Source organism: Lissotriton helveticus, chromosome 6, assembly GCF_964261635.1.
Source record: "Lissotriton helveticus chromosome 6, aLisHel1.1, whole genome shotgun sequence".
NCBI classification, from domain to species: domain Eukaryota; kingdom Metazoa; phylum Chordata; class Amphibia; order Caudata; family Salamandridae; genus Lissotriton; species Lissotriton helveticus.
In genome coordinates this window covers 95,501,797-95,514,202 of record NC_136067.1, presented here as the reverse complement: position 1 = coordinate 95,514,202, position 12,406 = coordinate 95,501,797, and the positions used below count along the sequence as shown (strand labels likewise).

General features: G+C 46.5%; 1 protein-coding gene across 1 annotated transcript in view; it reads left to right on the top strand.

The window, feature by feature from the left end:
* LOC144762274 (ATP-binding cassette sub-family C member 10-like) overlaps nt 1-12,406 on the top strand; it is a 1,353,417-nt gene that overhangs the window by 503,500 nt on the left and 837,511 nt on the right. The gene's annotated exons all lie outside the window — the stretch shown is intronic.

The following is a 12,406-nucleotide window of genomic DNA, read 5'->3' as shown; positions in this document are numbered from 1 at the left end:
ACATCTGATATTCCAAGTACCACTTAAGGTAAGTGAACTACAAGATTCTAATAAACACACCCATGCATATTAATCATTGCATAAACACAGCATATAGCAACTAATTGTGTAAATGTGTGTGCATGAAACACCAAAACCATATCAGATATGGGCCACACAGATATGCCAGTGTAAATTACCTTTCACATGAAGAGTGCATTATGGAAGATGTATTACTTTCAGAATAAGCTGCTTTAACTTTTCTAAAGTCTATTATTTTAACACAATAAAAGAAAACCCATATTACACAGTCAGAGTACAGTAAATACTAAGAATGTCATTTACTAACAGATACTCATGTCCATGAGGTTGATGTTTCTGAAGGCGAGGGCCTTGAGGATATCCAAAGGAAACAAGATAAGCCACTTGTCGATGAAATTCAAGACACAACTCCCCAATTGCCACCAATGAGTCCTGCAGTGCAAGTACAGTCACAGTCATCCAATGTATTGGGTGCAGAAAGCATTCAGAGTCTGAGCCAGGAACCTGCAGTCTGGCCAAGAGAACCATGGGGCAGATGTAGATGTCGCACTCGCCGTGTGTCTACTAATCCATCCCCTGCAAACATTGAAAGTGTGACATTTCACAAAATGTGCTGTTGTTACGGTGGCTTGGAGGCATTGCTGCTCAAAGTTCGGTGCTTACAACAGAGGGAAACAAAGCTGATTAATAATACTCTTCCTAATATTGAAAAAAATACGGCAACAGGATTAGACAACATTTCAACAATCCTAGCTGCTAATCAACAACACATGAATCTAAAGACTGATGCCCATACATAACCTGTAAAGACCTTGGGGCAGATTTACAATTACTGGCGCATCCCTGCAAATCAGCAAGGATGCGCCAGTAATTATGCGCCACAGCTCCGCCACCCATGATGCGCCGCATTTACAATGCGGCGCAGCATGGGGCAAAAAACAGCACAGATGTGTCACGCATCTGTGCCAAAAGATGACGTATTGCTGGAGTTGCATCGCAAGTGCGACGCAGCTCCAGCAAAAGCTCGGGGTTGCCCTATTCTTCCAATGCTGCGTCAAGCCTTACGCCTGCTTCAAGCAGGCGCAGGGTTTTGACACAGCATTGGCCTAAAAGTGACTGAGTGAAATCTTGTAGATTTCACTCAGCCACTTTAGGAGGCGTTCGAGCGCCGGAACGCCCCCCCTACACAGGAACGCCTACATGTGGCGCAGGGCATTACAACGTGACGCATCTCCCAGATGCGTCACGTTGTAAGTACCCCTGCACCATGGAGCAGGATTTGCGCCGCCGCTGCGTCACAAAAGTGACTGATTTGCGCATGCAAAATCTACAGGCAATGTACAAACCCTATTTAGCGAGTCCCAAGTTATTTGCGACTCGCTAAATAGGATTTGCAACTCGCAATTAGGAAGGGGCGTCCCAAGGGCGCCCGTTCCTAACTGCGAACCGCTACCCTATGTAAAAATGTTTTGCGACCGCAATTGCGGTAGCAAAACAGTCGCAATTTTCCACCTTCCTTAAGAGGGTGTTAATGAACTCGCAAATGAGAAGGGGACCCCAGGGGACCCCTTCCCCTTTGCAAATGCAGGGGGAAATATTTTTTAGGGGCAGGCAGTGGTCCCAGGGACCACTACCTGCCCTTAAAAAATACAACGAAAATGTTTCATTTTTTTTTAATGCATCCTGTTTTCCTTTTGGGAGCCATTCTCAATGGGGTCGCAAATTGCAAGTGCCTCATTACTATTGATGATGATACAATTTGCAACCCAATTGGGAATCGCAAACAGTGTCTCTGATACTGTTGTACATAACATTTTGCGACTTGCAGTTGAGAGCAATTTGCGAGTCGCAAAATGCTATGGTGGGACATCTGGCCCTACATGTGATATGTCATTTAAAAACGATGTAATCTACATGTCAAATAAAACAAACATTAACAAACCTTTAAGTGTAGCTTTTATCACTGAAACTGCTGGATATTGGATGGATGAGGCTATGTGCATTTGTGTGAATGGATGAGTCAGTGATTGCAGGGGTTGACTGAGTGGCTGGGCAAATGTGGTGGCTGGTTATACAATTTGGGTGAATGGCAGTGGATAGCTTAATGTAAATGAGTAAATGGGTAGGTGAGCAAAGGCAGTGGGTGAGTGAATTGTTGAAAGCAGGTGGGTGAATAGGGAAATGGAAGAAAGTAGGTAGTGAGGCTTACTCGCACGGTGCAATTAAATGTTTGTATTGGTGCTCAGCACTATTTTCAATCACCAGCCGCCACTGTGTCAAACTATGTTTCAAGACTACTTGTGACATGATGTAATGTCATTTTAGATGGTTACATTCCTAGCAAAACATAGGAACAAAGGGTTGATTTATTTTTACATGCTCAAAAAGCCTTTGCGATACATTCAGTAATAATTTGCCAATAGTTCACTCACCTAGGAAAATAATTATTAGTTATGGTAGCATGATGCCTTCGACCCACTGCTTCTCGCCGTGCATCATTCTGCAGGCATGGTGGTAGTCTTTTTACTTCCTCATCAGTTTCACAGTCAGATACAGTAACTGTTAAACTTCGGTGAGTTGCTACATTGTGGAGAACTGCACATGTTGCTACAATCTTGCAACAGATTTCTGGAGAGTATTTCACACACCACCACTCTGGTGCAGGCATCTGCATCTACAATCTACTTTTCAGTATTCTAATGGCGCTCACTTTGTGTGAATGGATTCATATATAGAGTCATTATTCATTGGCTTATGGCATATGCATTATCACCTGAAATAGTAATGTACATGTTCACACATCACAGTTACAATTGCTGTGGTGTTAGAATGCAATCAAAAGACAACAGAGGCTTATTACCCAAAATGTATACATCATCAAACTCTACAATTTGTAGCCTTGCATGGATGCCACTGTGTCAAAATATATACGTGAATCATGGGTGCTCCCACAGAAACTTGCTACTATGTCTGTAGTCTCATGTTTTGCATCACACACCACTTGTATATTCTTAGAATGAGTATTTTTCCGGTTGCAGAATATATACTCAGTGGTTAATGGTGGGCATATTGACACGTGTAACATGTACACATCCTATGACATTTGGAAATTTGGCAATCCTATAGAATTGGAGCTTGTATGTATGTAGTTCATATTCCTTTCTAGGGAAATATATGTCGATATTGATTTGCATTAACAAAGAATAAAGGAATGCATGAAAAAATCATGGCAGTGATCTTTGGGACACACCACCACCTGCTGCATCACATCTTGATAGCAACAATATGCTAATAGATGCAAACTTCATAACACGCAGGTGGGGTTGGCCTTACTGCATAAGGCGTGTCTCTCAAGCTGAGTAAGTAAGTAATACTTTATTGTACAGTTAATAAAAACCATTACAAAACCAGCAACGATAAAAACAATTATAAATATCTATAGCAGCATGGTGAATAATATTTGTGGTAAATTATTAAAAAATACTTTGATTAGACAACAACTGTGATGAACATATGAATTGGTAATCACAAATAATCTCTCGTTATTTGAAGTCAGCAAATTACTGATTCGCTAACCATTGACAATGCAAATGTTTGGGCTGCAACTTGCATTCCTTTTACATTATTTTATGACCGGTATTCAGTTTGAGACTCAATACCTATTTGCGATGGTTCTGTACATTTGGCCCCAAGTTTTTTCACATGCTGAGGATTACAACTGAAAATTATCTTTTATTCCACTTTTCTCCATTCTCCAATATGACAGATGTTAGAAGGGGCGATCCTAGAGGGCCAGGATATGCTCTCCCGACCACTCTGTGACCGACCTCTCCCAAGAATATTGCTGAGTCTTAACGTGAGGTCCTCGCCGGGGAGGACTTCGAGTCTAGGATCGTACACACTGAGCTCACACCACACTTATGAACGGACACCACACCGTGGATTTCAGTAAGCAAGTTCTTTATCAAACAGTAGAGATTTAGGCAAAATGAACACGTATTTACAGGCGATCGAGGGATCGTAAAGTCTCAGTGGTAAGGAGGAGGGAAGCGGGACAGTCTCAGTATTAGGCCAGTACGAAGCGTACCCTGCGCACAGCTCTCAATCCTCGAGCCGGGGGATACGGAAGATGGCGATCGTACTGGCTGCTCCACTCACTTCTTCTCGAACCAGGTCGTGTTGGTAGCGTCGATGGTCCAGCTGGACCAGAGCACTCCTCGAGCCGTGATGAGGTCAGCAGGGCTCAATCCGGAGTGAACAGAGTGTCTGTCTGTTCTTGAGGAGCCGCGACCACGTCAGTAGGGCTCAGGGTGTTCAACGAATGTCCTTAGAGTTCAAGGATGAGCCGCGACGAGGTCAGCAGGGCTCCGAGGTTCCAGCTCCTTCTTCACGAGGATGAGCCGCGACAGCGTCAGCAGGGCTCTCTTGTCCAGGATACAACTACCCGCTAGTTCTTGGGCGGGCCTTGATATAGCGCAGTGGCCCTTTGATGTCCGGACCCTCGCGGGTGGAGATCCATGCCTCGGGGCTGGTCGTCGGAGTGTTCCGTCGGTTGGCCCTTTGATCCCTTTGAAGAATTCCCAGACGCCCAGCAGGGTCTTGAGCCAGCTCTCGGGGAGGCCAGAGGTGTGATTGAAACCGGCCCACAGGGGAAGGCCAGAGGTGTGAGAGAAACCAATCTCCCAGGGGAGGCTGGAGGTGCAATCGAAACTCCTTGGTCTTATCTCACTCAGGGAGCCCTTTACCCCCCAGCCGGGCATGACGCGTCTGGAGCCTAAGTTTCGCTGGGGCCGGTGTCAGGCAAGGCCTAGGGAGTCAGGGACCCCGGGAAGGGTAATGGCGGCCGGGGGCCCTGTGGGGTGATGCAGGTTCGGGGCGCCTAGTACCGGGAAGGAGGATGGTGAAATGCGGGGCTGGTCGTCTGTTGGGAGGGTCGTGTAGGGAGCGGGGCGGACAGGTAATGGGACGACCAGGGTTTTCTGGGTGAGGGGCTAGGCTAACGGGGTGCTGAGGAACGGGGGAGGGAACCACGCCACGAGGCCAGGTCCAACAATAGAGTTGTTAAAAATCGAATGTATTGTGACCAGATGATGTTGACAAGTGAAGTCATGTATATGTTCAAAAGGTCGGGGATGTAGGACAGTATCTGTGAGACTCCATATAGCAGTGTCTTGATCTCTGATGTAAAGGGTGGCAGCCTGACCCTTTGAGTTCATCCCCTGAGGAAGGAACAGGCCTGCCTACCTCAATCATCGACTGAACTTCCACCAACCCGCTAGACACCTACGCTCCTCTTCACTCACCCTCGCACCCCAGCATTTGCCACACCAGCCTTGTAGGCAGTACTGTCTGTGGTGTTGTGGATGGCTCTCCATTACCTTTCTAGCTGTTTACAGTGTCATTTGGTGTCTTTGATGTGTTCTTTGCACCTGCGGGTCTGCTTGTTTGAGCTACTATTCTCGTTGGTTTGACGGGTCCGAGGGACTCCAGGCAGTTCTTGATCCAGTTGTTGAAGTTGTTGATGACCTTGATGAGGTTGTCTGTGGGCACTGAGCAAGTATGTTTCTGTGATTTTGCCCCAGCTTGGAATGCTGAACCAGGTAGGGGAGTTGACTTGAGGTGTGTCGATTTGGAAGTGGATGATGGAGTGGTCGGTCCATGTGAGTAGTGTTGTGGAGTTGTCACTTGTGGTGAAGATGGGGCCCAGTGTCTGTGCTGGTTCTAAGACAAGCTAGGTAATTCCGATGTTGTTCAAGCTTTTGAGGAGTACTGTAGAGCAGGGGCCGTTTTTAGTCGTCCTAGTGAAAGTTGCAATCACCAAGGGGAGTGTAGGCTCTGGAGTCGATGGTGAGTGGAGCGACAAAGTTGGTGATGAGCTTGTTGAAAGTGGCTCATGATCCGGGTGGTCAGTAGATGAAGGTTATGTTCAGGGTGAGGTTTTCAGAGATTTGCAGGTATTTCATGAATGGTGTGGCGTTCTTTCTGGATGTTATGCATTTAATGGATTCAGTGAAGACGATGAGTCCTCCCCCTGGCTTGTTAAGACCGTCTGGTCGAGCCATCTTGTAGCCTGCTGGGATTGCCGCAACGTTGTCAGGAGCCGATGAGCCAGGTCTCTGTGATGTAGAGGATGTCATATGCGTTGCTACCCAGCAGGTCCCAGATTTCGTATGTGTGTTTGCTGAATGATCGTGGGTTAAGAAAATGCATGCGAGTGAGTGTAGACATTCTGGTTTGCTGTGGTATGTGTTGTAGGGTGTATTTGTAGGCATTGTTTGTGCTTCTGTGTCATGTGTGATGGGAGGGGGTGTTGAGGGCATTGTTAGTATTTATGGTGGGGAGGTGGTGGCTGCCTGAGAACAGCTAATGGGTGCAGGTGAAAGCTCCTACAGTGGTGTACGTAGCGGCATGACAGCTGTTGGAGGAATGGCGTCCGCGGTCCAGTGACCTAAGGAGTGCTGAAAAGTATCGCTGGGCGATGATTGGACCAGGGTTCTTGGCACTGGGCATGGTCCATGCATGGATGGCGGCAGACAGGCTCAACGTTTGTGCATGCATGTCCGCTGCACATCCGTGTTGCAGCTGTCATTATGTAGGTCTGGGGGTGAGGAGTGCAGGGTGCCATGATGTGTGAGGCAAATGCCACCACTCTGTCCTTGACATTTTTTCTCTGGCTTGAGAACAGATCCTAGCCCATAGGCGATTGCATCAGTAACTATTATGGTTTGCTCACAAGAATCATATAGCTTCAATGACACAGCACACACAATATATTTTTTAATATGACCAAATGCTACTTGATAATCCTTACTCCACTCAAACCTGACATTTATCGTTAGTAAATTTGGGCATTTGCCTTGCCTAAAAAACTTACAATAAATTTGGTGTAAAACTCATTCTCAAGAAGGAACTCAAGTGCTCCTTATTCCGGTTGGAGCCTCCTCCGTTGCCATCACCAATTGTGTGTCCCAAAAATCCATTACAGAGACATCATACTTATCTATACTGACTATGAAACCTTCTTTTTGCAATCATTCCCATACTCCTCTAACTACACTATCATGTTCCTCCTGATTTGTGTTTTTTATACTAATGTATCATCCTGGAAATACTTGACATGCAGCATTCTTTAAACATCCTCTGCATCACTCATTGGAAAAACAAATGATGCTGAGGCTAACCCAAAAAGCATCCATCCGAACTGATACTCTCCTTTCAAAGTGATACAATATATCAAATGAGTGACTCTGGGTGCAAATTTGACTGATGCTATACGTTTGACAGATCTAAAGTGGTAAGTAATCTTGCTCCCTGTTCAGTGACAAACTTCTCATTATTGTGGATTAGAACATTGGAATATTGGGAGCCTCATTGTAGACAATGGAGTTCTCCCTGCTTCTACGGGCCGGTAAAGGCAGGCAGAGCAACATTCCAATGTTTTGCAAAGGCCTCTCGGAGCTCAAGGGGATTTAAATCCCCTCGAGCAGCCTTTGTTTTATTTGTTAGAACATTCTGCCCTCTAGTGGCAGAATGTTCTAATAGCCGTATTGCCCTTCGTAGCAGGGCTATACCGCCTATTAAAGTCCCAGTCCCTTGTTAAATTCCCTCGCCTTTGGCTTGGGCCTTTAACGCGGGAGCGGGCCTTTAATAGCCGGTATAGCCCGCTATGGCGAGCAATAAGGCTATAGTAATGGTTTGTGTACACCATATGCCTACGTTATGATCCTTCAGTCAATGCACATCCTTATTGAGCTATTAGGTGTGTGGCCCAAAAAGCATTGATTCAATGACTCAGAGGCTTCTATGGCCTCAGTGATCCCACTGTTACACAAACGCTCTAACTCTTCACTAAAAGATCTTCTTCAAGTCAAAGGAACATTTCTGACTTCATGAGCACAGGCTTAACATTCTCCTGTGATATTATACAATGTGAAAACCCTTTCAGGCATCTCTTTTCACAGAATACCCTGGGAAATCCATGCCTCTACAATTCCTTCTGTACCTCTCTCCATCAATAATACCTGTCCTGGTGACTGGGAGCCAAAATTATATTTAGTTTGTTCTGTTGTCTTCGTCCCTGTAATAACGTTCTCCTTTTCACTAGCTCTGGTACCCTACCACCTGAACTCTTATGTTGGCTTCAAAATAGTCCAACAACAGCAATTTCATCCCTTAGTAACCCTCTGGATGCAAATCTTCATCTCGTAATTTTACATCATTCTTTTTACTAGGTGTCTCAATCTCTTTTGTGGCATAGGATGAACAAGAATCCACACACGTTTCAATGTTTCCATTGACTCTTGTCAGAAAAAGAGTGGATTGTATGTTTCTGATGCAGTATGTACTGCTTGTGGCACTCCTTCACTCGCTACAAGCACGTCATTATCCCCACTTCAGTCCCAACCACCTCCGTGCGTGCTAGTAATACTTTTAGTGCTGCCACCAGCATTTTTGCACACATAAGAAAAATGGGCAACTTTCATGCACTGAAAACATCTAACTTTCATTGCAGGACTTGACACAGAGGATACCTTATTCCTGGAAAATCGATAGCAGTGGTCGTTCAGTCATTTTCTTAAAGAAAATTGTGTTCCTTCTTACTTTTCATTTCTTGCCTTTTACAGACCCTCATTTGTCATTATTATTTTGTTCCTTTACATATTTGTGTGCATTTTCAATTCTTTTGGCCATTAGAATAACTTTCTCTGATGCTCGTTTTCTTATACTTAAATGCATTTCTTGCACCTAGAGAATGTTGGGCTTCTTTAACAACTAATCTCTTATCATTTCTTCATTTATATCCAAAACTTTCATAAAGCTGCGTGAGCAAAGCTCTATGCTTCCTCCTGGTTCCTGTTCTCTGCCGAAATATTTGTGCACTCAACAAACACATTCACGTTGACTTCACAGTTTTGTTCTAAAACCCACCCTCTCATATTCATTCTCATCATTATTCATAACATCTTTGTGAAGCCAATGGAAGTTGCTTCAGCTCTTTCCTTCCCTCAACTACCATATTGTGTTTTAATAATGCCACTTTCCTATTCAATACAGAAGTCACTCCCTGTAGCCAGGGGCTCTATCTTCAGAGGGTGTTTGGGGTGTTACACTCCCCTAATACATTTTTTTTTGTGGTAAATAGTTGGGTAGAGGTGCTTTCAGTCAGGTATGACGAAGAGTCTGTCTGATTTCACCCAGAATTTATACTCACACAGACAAAAACCCACACACACTCCCCCTCCCTCTGTTTGGAAAGTTTTCAAAAATGTTGGTTATTTCACACATAGTGTGTTTTCTCTCATTTAGTACCTCTACCAATCCGTATTCCTCTCCCTTTGTAACAATGATGATGAATGCCCTCAGAATCGGTTCAATGCACAATGGGATCCACCTCTTGATAGCCTCAATTCCGTCTGATATAATAGCACAGAAGTTTGAGGTCATCAAGTGAGGGAAGGGAACAGCTGGGAAGGCGCCCTGGAATAAGCAAAACATACATTAATCACTCCACAGATTGTTTAATATATTAAATATGTCCCCCAGACCTTATACGTTACCTCTAACAAAAGAAAATGATATTTCTGCTCTTGTAATTGAGAAAGAGGCTGTTTAAAAAGTAGTAGTGTATCCTTCTGCTTGCCTAATGACCAATCTACAAAATAAGAAGTAGACGTCATTTATTTATACTATTCACACTCAAACATATAGTACCTCTAAATGAGGAAATGTATACCCACCAAAAGCAAATAAAATATGTGCCTCACAGGGGAAGAACCAAACTTTCTGGACTCCACTTGACCCCATGTTAATTTTAGCAAAACAGCAAAACAAAAGAAACCAAATGTAAAAATCTTCACGAGAGAACACGTTTTCCAGGCACAGCTCTTCTTTAAAACAAAATGAATTACTTCTAGTAAACAATCCACATATATTTCATCATACACGAATGAACATAAGAAATAGCTATTTGTCCATTATTGTTCCAATATTATGACCTATTGAACAAGGAAAATAGATAAAAAAAGTTATTTCAAGATCAGTTCGTAGAAAAGAAAGTGTTCCACTAATTAATTCCTACAAGATTTATGACTTCTTTTGGTGACCTCCACACCAATTATAGCTTTATCTGATTTCAACCTGAGGAACTCAGAAATGTAAAAGAAAAACACTCTGTCGAACTGAATATCATTAAATACAGCTTTTCAGAAAATCAGTACTGTTATTGAAAGCACTCTGTAGAAAAAAATTACTCTAATATCAAGGAGAAAGCAATCAATCATGACATTTGTATAGCGCGCTACTCACCCGGAGGGTCTCAAGGCGCTTGGGGAGGGGGGGTCCGCTACTGCTCGAACAGCCAGGTCTTGAGTTGTTTCCTGAAGGCGAGGTGGTCTTGGGTCCGGCGGAGGTGGGTGGGGAGGGAGTTCCACGTCTTGGCGGCCAGGTAGGAGAAGGATCTTCCTCCCGTTGTGGATCTTCGGATGCGGGGGGCGGCGGCGAGGGCGTGGTTGGTCGATCGAAGCTGGCAGGTGGGAGTGTAGAAGTTGAGGCGATTGTTGAGGTATCTTGGGCCTTGGTTGTGGAGAGCTTTGTGTGCGTGGGTGAGGAGTCGGAACGTGATTCTCTTGTTGACGGGGAGCCAGTGCAGGTTTCTTAGGTGTGCGGAGATGTGGCTGTGTTGGGGGATGTCCAGGATGAGGCGTGCTGAGGCGTTCTGGATCCGCTGGAGTCTTTTCTGGAGTTTTGCAGTGGTTCCGGCGTAGAGGGAGTTGCCATAGTCCAGTCGGCTGGTGACGAGGGCCTGGGTGACCGTCTTCCTGGTTTCGGTGGGGATCCACCGGAAGATCTTCCGTAGCATGCTTAGGATGTTGAAGCATGACGAGGAGACGGCGTTGACTTGTTTGGTCATCGTGAGGGAGGAGTCCAGGATGAAGCCCAGGTTGCGTGCGTGGTCCGTTGGTTTGGGTGCGCTGCCCAGGACAGGGGGCCACCAGGAGTCGTCCCAGGCGGAGGGCGACGATCCCAGGATGAGGACTTCCGTCTTATCCGAATTCAGTTTCAGGCGGCTGTTCATCATCCACTCGGCTACGTCTTTCATCCCTTCGTGTAGGTTGGCTCTGGCGGTGGCGGGGTCGTTGGTGAGTGAGAGGATCAGCTGGGTGTCGTCGGCGTAGGAGATGATGTTGAGGTTGTGCTGGCGTGCGATGGCCGCGAGGGGGCTCATGTAGACGTTGAAGAGGGTGGGGCTGAGTGAGGAGCCTTGAGGAACGCCGCAGATGACTTCGGTGGCTTCTGATCTGAACGGGGGGAGGCGGACTCTCTGTGTTATTCCGGCGAGGAAGGAGATGATCCATTCTAGTGCCTTCTCTTGGATTCGGACGTTGCTGAGGCGCTGCACTAGGGTGCGGTGGCAGATGGTGTCGAACGCCGGGGAGAGGTCCAGGAGGATGAGGGCCTCTGTTTCCCCGTTGTCGAGCAGGGCTCGCATGTCGTCAGTGGCTGCGATGAGGGCGGTCTCGGTACTGTGGTTGGCCCGGAAGCCGGACTGGGAGAGTTCGAGGGATCCATTCGTCTCGAGGAAGGCGGCCAGCTGTCTGTTGACGGTCTTCTCGATGACTTTGTCAGGAAACGGGAGGAGCGAGATGGGGCGGTAGTTTTTGAGGTCGGTGGGGTCGGCTGCTGGTTTCTTCAGGAGGGCGCTGAGTTCGGCATGCTTCCAGCTCTCCGCGAAGGTTGAGGTGTCGAAGGAGGCGTTGATGTGGTCCCGTAGATGGGGAGCGATGACGGAGTCGGCCTTGTTGAAGACATGGTGAGGGCAGGGGTCGGTTGGAGATCCGGTGTGGATGGAGTTCATCGTGCGTATGGTTTCTTTGGTGTTGATCAGGGTCCAGGCGCGAAGGGTGGTGGTGGGGGGCGCTGGTGCGGTCGTAGGGTGCGTGGCTGTGTGCTGAAGCTGTTGTGTATGTCTGTGATCTTGTTGTGGAAGTACGAGGCAAGGGAGTTGCAGAGGTCCTGCGATGGGGTGATGTTGTTGTTTCCGGCGCTGGGGTTGGAGAGCTCTTTGACGATGTTGAAGAGTTTGTTGCTGTTGTGGGCGTTGTTGTCCAGTCGTTCCTTGAATGCTGTTTTCTTGGTGGTGTGGATCAGTTGGTGGTGTTTTCGAGTGGCGAGCTTGAGGGTGGTCATGATGTCTGGTGTCGGGTCTTGGCGACAGGCTCTCTCGAGGGCTCGTCAGTTCTTCTTGGAGCTCTTGAGTTCGTCGGTGAACCAGGGTGCTTTCTTACTGCCGGGTCTGTTGGGCGGGGTCCTCAGTGGGGCGAGGTCGTCTGCGCATTTGCTGATCCACCTCGTGAGGTTGTTGGCGGCATGGCTGGGGTTCGCTGAG